The sequence below is a fragment of the Bos mutus genome, chromosome 9, assembly GCF_027580195.1.
Source record: "Bos mutus isolate GX-2022 chromosome 9, NWIPB_WYAK_1.1, whole genome shotgun sequence".
In the NCBI taxonomy this organism is placed as follows: domain Eukaryota; kingdom Metazoa; phylum Chordata; class Mammalia; order Artiodactyla; family Bovidae; genus Bos; species Bos mutus.
In genome coordinates this window covers 27,426,517-27,440,263 of record NC_091625.1, presented here as the reverse complement: position 1 = coordinate 27,440,263, position 13,747 = coordinate 27,426,517, and positions in this window count along the sequence as shown.

The window sequence follows — 13,747 nt, the reverse complement described above, 5'->3', positions numbered from 1 at the left end:
CGATGCATTTGAACAATCCCTCCGTTGTCCACCAGCTCCTGCCCCAATGCCTTCTCCAAGTTTTTACTGTGCTCCAGCAGAAAATAGAATGTAAATAGAAAATCAAGTAGCATATTACATTGCACAAATTTATTTGATGATAACTCTAAATGCATTTGCCTATCAGATAACCTATCCTACTGGCTCTATCTCAAAATATTTCGCAGGTCCAACTGTTGCTTTCTATACGCACAGTACTTGGTGCAAGCCACTCTCTTTGTTTTTCTCCCAGATTTATGCAATAGCCATGTTTCCAGGCTCTCTTTCTACTGTGACTTCCACAGTGTAGAAGAAATCATCTTTTAGAAACATGATCAGATCATGTCATGCATTTGATGAGGGCCCCCTGTGGTTTCTAATTATATGTAACTGTTCCTTGCAGCCTGCGGGATCCTGGAAGACTTTGTCGCTGCCTTCTGCTCGCACCTACTAACATTCCCTGTCACTCACTGCAGTCCAGCCAGGTGGTCTTGGCCATTCTCGCCATGGGAACTTCCCAAATGTTGTTCCTTTTGACTAGAATATTCTTACCCTGACACTTTGTTGTTGTTTAGTCACTCAGTCATGTCTGACTCTGCGACCCCATGGATAGCAGCACGCCAGGCTTCTCTGTCCCTCACTATCTCCCAGAGTTTGCTCAGACTCATAGCCATTGAATCGATGGTGCCATCCAACCGTCTCATCCTCTGTCGCCCTCTTCTCCTTCTACCTTCAATCTTTCCCAGAGTCAGATCGGCTCGTCGCATCAGGTGGCCAGAGTATTGGAGCTTCAGCTTCAGCGTCAGTCCTTCCAATGAATATTCAGGGTTGATTTTGACTCTGCTGTCTACTCAGATGTCTTCTCAAAAGAAGGCCCTCCAAAACAACCCTATCAGCCTGTATCACTTACCTTATTTTACTCTACTTTAAAACATTGCCACCTTAAACCTTTTAGTCCTCTTTAAAGCCTTTGCCAGACTTTTCTCATCTATGTTTTTGTCTTGAGTAAAAGCTTCTTGAAAGTAGGAATGTGGACTGAATTGTGTACTTACCCTCAGAGATGACAAATAATGCCTGTTGTGTAATCAGCACATCAGTAAATATTTGTGGAGCAAATGAATACATGCTTATTCTTCATAAAGCAGAAGGAAAGAAACTTACAAATAAGAAAAGAAATTCCAAATAGTAGTTTCCTTGGCGATTTTTGGTCATTGTTCTTGAACATGTAACTGATATTAATGAGGCATTTTCGTTGAGACCTACCCCTGAAAAGCTTTCACTCCTCAGCTGCTGTATTCATTTTACAGTGCTTATTTTCAGAAAGCTGTTGTTGTAAAAAACACTTACTTACATGTCCTTGAACATGATATTTTTTTCAGTTTCTAGTGTGGTTGCCAAATGAGTATATTCATTCTCCTTTCCAAGTGAAGAAAGAGATTCTCCATTTCAAATTGGGTTTTGTGTTTCTTAAACCTGTTAGCATCATGCAGAGAGCAGAAATATATTAATAGAACTACAGAAATACTTGCTAACTCATTGTCTAACTCAGGTTTCAAATTATTACAGTGGCTATGGAAATAAGAATTTCTTTTTTCCCCCAAAGACATATTGTCTTAGTTCAGGTGGCTAAAATAAGATACCAGAAACTAGGTGTTATAAAAGGAACAGAAGTGATCTCCCAAAGTTCTGGAGGCTGGGAAGTTTAAGATCAAGTTGCTGGCTGATCTGATGTCATGTGAGGACTGACTTCCTGGTTCTCCAGTGGCCATCTCCTTGCCGTGAATACATCGCACAGGGTGGGAGAGGAAAGGGTCTCTCTGTGGTCTCTTTTATAAGTGCACTAACATCATTCACGAGGGCTCTACCTGCATGACTGAATTACTTCCCAAAGGCTCCACTCCCCATCTCATTGCAGGGGTAGGATTTCAATATATGAATTTGGGGGAGGGCACAGGCATTCAGTCTATTGAATATATCTTACTTGGTTTATCTTTGCCCCTTATGTTTTATATTATAGGCAGGGATAAAACATAAAGCACGGTTCATATTTGGGAGTTGTGGAAATCTTGGAACTGAGAGGGGCTTCCCAAGTGGCGCTAGTTGTAAAGAACCTGCTTGCCAATGTAGGAGACATAAAAGATGTGGATTCAATCCCTGGGTTGGAAAGATCCCCTGGAGGAGGACATGGAAATCCATTCCAGTATTCTTGCCTAGAGAATCCTATGGACAGAGAAGCCTGGTGGGCTGCCATCCATAGGGTCGCAAAGAATCAGACATGACTGAAGCAACTTAACTCAGACACACACAGAGGAACTGAGAACATGCATTTTCTAAGAGATAAACACTGCAGGCCCCAGCTGGTTATTGTCATGTAAGTTTGCTGTAATGCAAATTAAATTATTTTAAAAATTAACTGGAAATATAATTTTTTTTTAAATTTTACTGTGGGCATCTAATTCTATATTTTAAGAAAATGTTTGCAGACCTACATCATGCAGCAGATGAGGTTAAAGACACCTATGAACTATGATTGGCTTATGACCATCATTTCATAATTTGAATGAAATCTACTGGACAGGCAGCTGTTGGTCCCTTCTGCATCCCCACCATCATATATGTTCTGATAAACCCTTGCTGTTGTCATTTACCTCATGGCAGAACCACTCTGCTTCCAGATTTTCTCTGTTCTTTTTCCCTGAAACACACATCAAGGTCTGCATCACTAGACTGGATGTTTCTTAGAGCCTCTAACTTTCAATCCAGAGAATACCTTTTTCAGAGTGCTCAGCTGGATCGGGTGGGCGCGTATGTAAGTCCTGCCATGAGTGTATGCCTCCTTGAGCCATTCTTGAAATGAGAGCTTTACATAATTAAAATTCCAAAGTCCTCCTAAGATGGCCATTTGAACAGCTCTTCTTCTCCCCACCCTGATCCATTATGTTCTCTCCCCAGCTCCAGTGCCTGGGACATAGGTGGTTGTCATATGTATTTGTTAGGTTGAAGCAGTATTCCAGCCTTACCAGGCGAAAGTTTGTGTTTCACCATGTATAAGGGCCCACACAAGGGACTAAGCCCTATTACTGAATGGACATTCTTTAGATTCTAGATGAGTGAACACCCTCAAAGTGCACTTCTCTGTTAAGTGGTGGTGAGGGTTGGTTATTCTCAGTTCAGTTCAGTCACTCAGTTGTGCCTGACTCTTTGTGACTCCATGGACTGCAGCACACCTGTCCATCACCAACTCCTGGAGTTTGCTCAAACTCATGTCCATCAAGTCAGTGATGACATCCAACCATCTCAACCTCCATCATCCCCTTCACCTCCTGCCTTCAGTCTTCGCCAGCATCATGGTCTTTTCCAATGAGTCAGTTCTTCGAATCAGGTGGCCAGAGTATTGGAGCTTCAGCATCAGCCCTTCCAATGAATATTCAGGACTGATTTCCTTTAGGATTGACTGATTTGATCTCCGTGCTGTCCAATGGACTCTCAACAGTCTTCTCCAACACCACAGTTGAAAAGCATCAATTATTCAGTGCTCAGCTTTCTTTATGGTCCAACTCTCACATCCATACATGACTACTGGAAAAACCATAGCTTTGAATATATGGACCTTTGTTGGTAAAGTTATATCTCTGCTCTTTAATATGCTGTCTAGGTTAGTCATAACTTCTCTTCCAAGGAGCAAACGTCTTTTAGGTTCATGGCTGCAGTCACCATCTGCAGTGATTTTGGAGCCCAAGAAAATAATTTCTCACTGTCTCCATGGTTTCCCCATCTACTTACCATAAAGTGATGGGACCGGATGCTATGACCTTCGTTTTTTGAATGTTGAGTTTTAAGCCAGATTTTTCACTCTCTTTAACTTTCATCAAGAGGCTCTTTAGTTCCTCTTTCTACCATAAGGTTGGTGTCATTTCCATATCTGCGGTTATTGATATTTCTCTCTGCAATCTTGATTCCAGCTTGTGCTTCATCCAGCCTGGCATTTCATATGATGTACTCTTCATATAAGTTAAATAAGCAGGGTGACAATAAATAGTCTTGATGTACTCCTTTCCTCATTTGAAACAAGTTCATTGTTCCATGTCCAGTTCTAACTGTTGCTTCTTGACCTGCATACAGATTTCGCAGGAGGCAGGTAAGGTGGTCTGGAATTCCCATCTCTTAAAGAATTTTCTGCAGTTTGTTGTGATCCACACAGTCAAAAACTTTAGCATAGTCAATGAAGATTAAGTAGATGTTTTTCTGGAATTCTCTTGCTTTTTCTATGATCCAACCGATGTTGGCAGTTTGACCTCTGGTTCCTCTGCCTTTCCTAAATCTGGGTTGAACATCTTGAATTCTCAATTCACGTACTGTTGAAGCCTAGCTTGGAGAATTTTGAGAATTACTTTGCTACCTTGTGAAATGAGTACAATTGTATGTTAGTTTGAATATTCTTTGGCATTGCCTTTCTTTGGCATTGGAATGAAAACTGACCTTTTCCAGTCCTGTGGCCACTGCTGCTGCTGCTGCTGCTGCTGCTAAGTCGCTTCAGTCATGTCCGACTTGTGTAGCAATCCCATGGACTGCAGCCCACCAGGCTCCTCCATCCATGGGATTTTCCAGGCAAGAGTACTGGAGTGGGGTGCCATTGCCTTCTCAGGTGGCCACTGCTGAGTTTTCCAAATTTGCTATCATATTGAGTGCAAAACTTTAATAGCATCATCTTTGAAGATTTGAAATAACTCAGCTGGAATTTCTCTACTAGCTTTGTTCCTAGTGATGCTTCCTAAAGCCCACTTGACTTTGCACTCTAAGCTGTCTGACTCTAGATGAAAGAACTGCCTTTTCATACTGTGTGCATGGGTCCTTCATATTCTTCATGGGTTATTCTAGGCCTTGTTTATTCTTTTCAGAGATTGCAACCCTAGGTAACAATGTCAAAATCTTTTGGAGTCAAGGCAGAGTAATATGTCTTGAACTTTAGTTTATATTTCAAAAATGAAAAAAAAAATGTTGTGAGTAACATAACCTAACTTGATCCTCTTTTCAAAACACTGCACTGGTGGGATCAGAGGCATGTACTGTGACTGATGCAAAGCCAGAGATGTGCGTGTATTTGTGTGTGTGTGTATCTTACTCCTTGTACAATCTAGTAGCTTGCAATTGTAGCCATTACTCTTGAAGATCGGAAGTGAAACACATGTGGCATCTGTGAATCTGGAAGTGACATTCTAGAAAAAATGACCAAGCAGAAGAAAACAAACAAACCAACCTAGTGCCATAAATGCACCAATGGCCTCCTGTGTCCCATTTTCTCAACAACAAAAGTCTTAAAACTGTACATAAAGCCTTCCTCGTCGTATACTACTATTATTTTTGATTCATTAAATACTTTTTCAGCTGTAATCAAACTTGTTTAAAGCTCACATGCTCATGGACCAGAAAAACACTTTAGAAGAAATGTGAGCAATCAAAGCACACTTGCCAGCGTATTATTATTGGTATTTTTCAGCATAATGCAGTTTCTGTTCAGTCTACTCCCCTTTCTGAACGTTTTTATGTCTGAAGGCGTATACAAATGCAAACCCCTAATAGAATTCTTATTATCTCAGCACTGGGGCTGTATTTACTTGCCAGAATATTCATAATATTAGGTGCCTTGTGAAAGCCATTTTATTTTTATGACTGAGATTGTTTTGGAGAAACAATGGTTTGAATCAAGAATGACCACTGCAGGGGCTTCCCTGGGGGTCCAGTGCTTAAGGTTTTGCCCTCCAATGTGGGGAGTGCGGGCTCAGTCCTTGTTTGGGTAGCTAAGGTCCTACATGCCTAGTGGCCAAAAAACAATAACATCACACAGAAACAATACTGTGAAAAAGTCAATAAAGACCTTAAAAATGGTCCACATTGGAAAAAAAAATCTTAACGAAAGACTGGTGCTACTTAGTGTTGGTAATATGTTGTGATCTCTTTTCTCTGTTTGATAATAGATAAGGACTCATTTAACTCATGTTTAAAGGTTTTCCCACTTCCTACACCTGCTTATATTGTGATGTTAATAAATGTCACCGTTGAACTTCTGCAGTTAAAGACTGTAATGATAGTTCACCAGCTTTATACCAATCCAAACATCAAGGAGAGTGAATGTGATTGCAAACCTTGTTCTTGCCCATCTTTACCCCACAGTATCCTATCCTATCCTATCCTATCTGATCCTATTCCATTCCATCCTCTTTACAAATATCCAAATGTCCACACACATATGAGAAAACGAACCTTTGAAAATTCTGTTTGCATAATCCCGACATAAAATTTCTACAAGAACAACTGTTGAAGAAAAAACCGACTCTTGAACCTTTACAGTAAGTTAGGGACCCTATTTGAGAACATATTTAAACTCTCCAACAACAATGGGTGGCAACACCCACTAAGCCAGGCTAACTTATGGTAAAGTTCTGCAAGTCACAGCTAGTCTGCTGCCTGAAAATAGAAATGTAGATTCCTTAAAGAGATACAGAGGAAGAAAGGGCATAAAGATTTAATTTTAAATATTTAGATTGGTGCAAAAGTAACTATGGTTTTGCATTGATGAACTTTGCCATTTGATATTGGAATACATTCTTAAATAAATGTGATTATGTTATGCATCATTTTAGTATGCATTTCTCACTTAATCTTTTTATTGCTAAGGACTTACTTGCTGTGCATTTTATATTTATTTTAGACTAGGGAAATGATGTTAAACAAAAAGCAAATTCAGGAGATTTTCTTATTTGTGTTCAAAACGGGACATAAAGCAATGGAGACAACTCACAACTTCAACAACACATTTGGCTCAGAACTGCTAATGAACATATAGTGCAATGGTGGCTCAAGAAGTTTTGCAAAAGAGATGAGAGATTTGAAGCTGAGGAGTGCAGTGGCTGGCCATCTGATATTGACAATGACTAATTGAGAGGATCGTTGAAGCTGATACTCTTACAACTACACAAGGACAGTAAATCTGTAGTTGCCGAAGAACTCAACATGGACCCTTCTGTGGTGATTTGACATTTGAAGCAAATTGGAAAGGTAAAAAAGCTCGATAAGTGGGTGCCTCATGAGCTGAGCACAAACCAAAAAATCATCGTTTTGAAGTGTAATTTTCTCTCTTCTACACAGCAGCAGCGAACTGTTTCTCAATGGGATTGTGATATGCAACGAAAAGTGGTTTGTATATGACAGCCAGTGATGACCAGCTCAGTGACTGGACCAAGAAGAAGTTTCAAAGCACTTCCCAAAGCTAAACTTGAACCAGAAAAAGTCATGGTCACTATTTGGTGATCTGCTGCCAGTCTCATCCACTACAGCTTTCTGAATCTCTGCAGAACCATTACGTCTGAGAAGTATGCTCAGCAAATCAATTCAGTTCAGTTCAGTTCAGTCGCTCAGTCGTGTCCGACTCTTTGAGACCCCATGAACCACAGCACACCAGGCCTCCCTGTCCATCACAAACTCCCAGAGTTCACCCAGACTCACGTCCATCGAGTCAGTGATGCCATCCAGCCATCTCATCCTCTGTCGTCCCCTTCTCCTCCTGCCCCAATCCCTCCCAGCATCAGAATCTTTTCCAATGAGTCAACTCTTTGCATGAGGTGGCCAAAGTACTGGAGTTTCAGCTTTAGCATCATTCCTTCCAAAGAAATCCCAGGGCTGATCTCCTTCAGAATGGACTGGTTGGATCTCCTTGCAGTCCAAGGGACTCTCAAGAGTCTTCTCCAACACCACAGTTCAAAAGCATCAATTCTTTGGCGCTCAGCCTTCTTCACAGTCCGACTCTCACTTCCATACATGACTACAGGAAAAACCATAGCCTTGACTAGACAGACCTTGTTGGCAAAGTAATGTCTCTGCTTTTCAATATGCTATCTAGGTTGGTCATAACTTTCCTTCCAAGGCGTAAGCGTCTTTTAATTTCATGGCTGCAGTCACCATCTGCAGTGATTTTGGAGCCCCAAAAAATAAAGTCTGACACTGTTTCCAGTGTTTCCCCATCTATTTGCCATGAAGTGATGGGACCAGATGCCATGATCTTTGTTTTCTGAATGTTGAGCTTTAATCCAACTTTTTCACTCTCCTCTTTCACTTTCATCAAGAGGCTTTTTAGTTCCTCTTCACTATCTGCCGTAAGAGTGGTGTCATCTGCATATCTGAGGTTATTGATATTTCTCCCGGCAATCTTGATTCCAGCTTGTGCTTCTTCCAGTAGATACACCAAAAACTGCCTTGCCTGCAGCTGGTATTGGTCAACAGAATGGGGCCAATTCCTCTTCACCACAATGCCCAACCACACATCATACAACCAACACTTCAAAGGTTGAACAAGTTGGGCTTCAAAATTTGGCCTCATCCACCATATTCACCTAACCTCTTACCAACCAACTATCTCTTCGTCAAGCATCTCAACAACTTTTTGCAGGGAAAACACTTCTAACACCAGCAGGAAGCAGAAAATGCTTTCCAAGGGTTTGTTGAATCCCAAAGCATGGATTTTTACATTACTGGAATAAACCAACCTATTTGTCATTGGCAAAAATATGTTGATTATAATGGTTCCTACTTTTTGAACAACTTAATAGGTAGTCAGTACAAAAAAAATAATGGGAGTAATCTTACTGAAAGGATGATTAGATTTATTATCCTTGAAGTTTCATAGGAGAAGATGGAAGGAACACATTAAAACATTCCTAGTCCTTATAATTGCATTCTGTCTCAGCAATAGGATATTTAGACCATGCATTATTACACAGGAAATAAACCGAAAACTTTGCCTTTAATTGGTTATCCCTGGAGCTATCAACTTTGTCTTTATTCAGTGATATATATATTGAAATCTTACTCTTGTATTAAAATGGAGGCTTAGTTATTTTCCCAACAAAAATAAGCATATCCTTATGCATATTTATTGTGTATATGTTTACATGTGTGTATATCAAATTGGCAGATCCAGTATAACTTTTTCATATTAATATTTGCATGTTCCTCAGAAATTGGCTAACTAGTATTATTTATGGTAATATAATTGTCCAGCATTCAGTTGCTATATTATATATAAATATGACATGATATATATTTAATAGTTATTTATAATCACTGCCGCTAAGTCACTTCAGTTGTGTCCGACTCTGTGCAACCCCATAGACGCCAGCCCACCAGGCTCTGCTGTCCCTGGGATTCTCCAGGCAAGAACACTGGAGTGGGTTGCCATTTCCTTCTCCAGTGCATGAAAGTGAAAAGTGAAAGTGAAGTTGCTCAGTCGTGCCCAACTCTTAGCAACCCCATGGACTGCAGCCTACCAGGCTCCTCCGTCCATGGGATTTTCCAGGCAAGAATACTGGAGTGGGGTGCCATTGCCTTCTCCAATGCATGAAAGTGAAAAGTGAAAGTGAAGTTGCTCAGTCGTGCCCAACTCTTAGCAACCCCATGGACTGCAGCCTACCAGCCTCCTCCGTCCATGGGATTTTCCAGGCAAGAGTACTGGAGTGGATTGCCATTGCCTTCTCTGATTTATAGTCACATGCATTAGTTAATCACCTAGCTGTGTCTGACTCTTTGGGATCCCATGGACTGTAGCCTGCTAGGCTCCTCAGTTCATGAATTCTCTAAGCAAGAATCCTGGAGTGGATAGTCATTCACTTCTCCAGTGGAGCTTCCCTATACAGATATTGAATCCAGGTCTCTGGCATTGCAGACAGATTCCTTACCATGGAACCATCAGGGAAGCCCTATTTATAGTCAAAAGCCATTATACCTAATATGCATGTTTGTAAATATTATATATGCATTTACATATATATAACTCAAACGTCATTATAATGCTTTTACTTGTTACAAGGATGTTTTGAGAGAAAAAGCCACATATGGAGAGGTAACATAGACTAGTCATTTGGATTCTAGCTTCCAATCCTGGCTTTATCCCTTAACAGGTGTTTGATTTTAGACACGTTGCCTCAACTCTCAGTTATAATGAGTGTAATAATTGTGCCAATGTTACAGTTTCATTATGAGGGTTAAATAAATTAGTACTTGTAATATGCTTAGAATAGAATCAGCTACATGTAAGTTAAATAGATAGCAATAGAACTAGTAACAAAAAAAAAATCCCACAAATATTCAAGGAGTATCACATCCTATCTTTATACCTCACTTTGAAGTTCCAATACTAGCTTTCCAAAATATTCTATCTGAATTCTAAGAAGGGACTCAATATTGTTGATTAAATATTTAAATTATGTTTGTGATAGCTAGTCATGTATTCATTTTTAGATAGGTCAAATTTATGAGGCAGCGAAGTTGTAATATTATGTGTGGTGTGTACAGTTTTATAGTGCATTTGGGCCCCTTGTATAATCAACATGTGCTGTTCATTTATGTCCATTTTATAGGACAAGGAATATAATGATGATATTTTAAATTATTACACAGGCCTAACATTGTTCTAGCCTCGCCTTTATAGCATATTGTTGATCATATCTCTGATTTATTTGAAAAACAAATCCTTATTCAGGAACACAATATCCAATTACAAAATTACTCCTGAGGGAAAATACAAGCTGTTTTATGGTGTGATTTCCAAGAATGCATTGTGGTGTAAAGTAGAAATTACCTACATTAATTTTGCTTTCTTTTATTTATTAGAAAACCGTCTCTGCCTTTAAGTTTTACCTTCTTTGTTATAGAAGCCTAGAATTTAATATATAAGTCAGCATGTCATCATTCTTATGCAGCTGTCCATTCATCCCTTGATTCTTCTGTTGCCTTTTGTTGAACCTCCTCTAGTTTCATCAGATTTAATTAGTATCAATTTCTAGTGTCAGCAACACTGCAGTGCTTCACGAGGCTATATGAATGGCCTCTGATGGCTTTAATGTAAATCCTAGTCATCCCAGCTCAGATGTAGAAAAACTTTACTTAAAAGTGGTTTCTGCTATAAAGACATAAGCTCCCTCTCATCTCTATATCATATCTCAATTTCTTCATTTCATTACAGAAAGGACACGGGGATGTAGAAAGGGCATATATAAAAAGTTCCAAAAAGATGAGAGGTTTGAAAAATAACTCTTAAGTGAAAATGTCAAATGGATTTGGAGGGTTGCCCAGCTACCTCCCTGCCCCCACATTCATCCAACATCCATCGAGTTCTCCTTACCCCATCTGGAAGCTCAGCTTCACTCCTGTTCCTGGAACCAGGCCAGCCCACATTGAAAACTCAATGAGCCCTGCAGCCATTTCTTACCTAACAGATCGACGCTAAACATGTTTCCTGGTGCTATTATCTGGTCTCTTGTTTTATTCCTTTGCTCCTGTTCTCACCTTGTACCTAACACCGGTCTCCTATCTTTTTGTCTGATTTTATGTCCTTAAAACTTATTGACCAGGTGACCACTCCCTGCTCCCTTCTTGGATTTTATTGTTTATAGTTATTGTCTCTGTTTGCTGCTGCCTGTCTTTCTTGTATGCAGGATATCTGCGTCTTAGTTTCCACTTCACTTAGCCCTTGGAGCATCTTGATGATACGTTGTGGTCTTTTTTTGAGGGATCCCTCCACCCCTTGCCACAGAACATGCTGATGTGAGATCCTTCTCTGTTCTATCCTCATCACTTATATAGTTACTAAATCCAGTTACATAGTGATTGATAACCTGATGCTGAAAATCAAAGCTGGACTCATAGCTTAGACTTGGTTATCAAGAAGTAGAGACAACAACATTTGTCAGTAATAGGGGACTTTTAGTTCATAGTGAAATGCAAGGTTTGATATCTTAAAGCCTTTGAAGCTTTAACTTGATTAAGAGATTAGAATTCAAAACTTAGGTTTGGGAATCACCGCATTTATCCTATCATACTTAGTCCCCTTACTCCATGGTCAAAACCTTTTGGGGTCTCTCAGTTCTACCAACATTTTGCTCGTAGTTCTTATCAGAGTATTCAAGACTGTCTGTAATCAGTATTCCTTCCTTAAACTCCTGCATGCTTCATTTCCTACTCCTATCCTGTGATCTAGTAAAGTACTGCTTTATCCCGCAATTCCTAACAGTAGCTACTTTGGTGCCTTTGTTCAGTGTGTTGCCTGTACTTAGAATTATCCCCTTATTTCTGTCTATCAGAACACTATCTAGTTTTTAAGGCAAACTTCAAGTGCTGCTCTGTCCATGATTCATTTCCTCTCTTCTCCAAATCAGATGAGCTCTCCTCCTTTGAATTCACATAATCATTTGTTTTGGCATCTTTTATTGAATCTGTTCTTAAATTTGTCTTGTATTATTGGTACACAGTGAAACACAGTTTAATTAATTAGAGCGGCTCAAAACATTCTCAAATTGTAAAATGCTTAAAATGTTAGCACACGTTTTATCAGGCAAGCCCAGGTAAGCTAGTTGGCTGGTAGTTCTCAAGGAAGGGCTAGCTGCTAAAATAACCCCTTCCTGATCTTGGCTATGGTTTTGGCCCCTAAAAGCTTAAATATCAATGAGAATTATTCAGGGTCCTGTGGTTGGCTGGAGTTTCTAGGACCATGATGGCAATCTAAGAAGGCTTCTCTTTGGTAAATAGTCCTTTCGTCAGCCTGACCCAGAGAACACTGGATGGGAAAATCCTGGGAATGCAGGAGGACCATCTGCTTGCTCTTTACCTGAAACTCAGGTGTTTGCTATATTCTGACTGGTCTTCTCCTCCTGCTCCACATGTAGTCCATCACCACAGAAGAGAAGAATTTAAATTCTAACCAAGTTTCCCCCTACAAGTTTGAGGAAAGTGCCTAGGCAATGTGTAGGAGACAACTGCAGTTATTTTAAATGGTTAAACTGTTTTAATGCAAAGGTACCTTTTCATACCTTTTCAAAGGAGAAGGGGGTGGCAGAGGATGAGATGTTTAGATAGCATCACCAACTCAGTGGTATGGATTTGAGCAAACTCTGGGAGATAGTGGAGGACAGAGGAGCCTGGCATGCTACAGTCTACAGGGTCACAAAGAGTCAGACATGACTTAGCGCCCGAACAACAACAACAACAACAAATTTTTTATAGGATTTTATTACATATGTATCCTTTGCCTCACAAGGTCAGGGGGTTGCCTTAGTCATTCATCAGCAGGTAGTACAACGTCTGAATACGCTTTGTGGTCAGTTGTTTGTTATTCGGATTGAGACTGAGACTGATTGGGCTCTCCAAGCAGGAGAATTGATAGATGGTGGATTTTTTTTTTTTTTAGGTGGATTTTTTTTTTAGGAAGATGTCAAAGAAGCAAGCTGCCACAGTTCATTGTTTCTCTAGCAAAATCACCAAAAATAGTTGAGCAATTCACTCAACTTTGAGCCTCAAGACCTTCATCTTTAAAATGCTGATAGTAATACCTACCACAGAAGGTTGTTGCTCACTCAACATATATTTATTGATCACATATCATATTCTAAGTGCTGGGTTTTAGGAATACGTCAGTGAAAATTACAGACACAGTTCTAGATCTTATGAAAAGTTTCAATGTGAAATTGAATCATTATTTTATGCTTTAACAATTAAAATAGTAAACACATAGTTTACATAAGTATTATAAAAATCCCTCTAGTCTGCAAGAATTAAAAAAAAATCCTCTGACCTTTAGGAATGATCATTTTAGGACAATCTTTTGGGTTGGCTAAAAAGTTCATTTGGATTTTTTTAAAGAACTTATGGAAAAACTTGATTGACCTTTTTGGTGAACTCAATA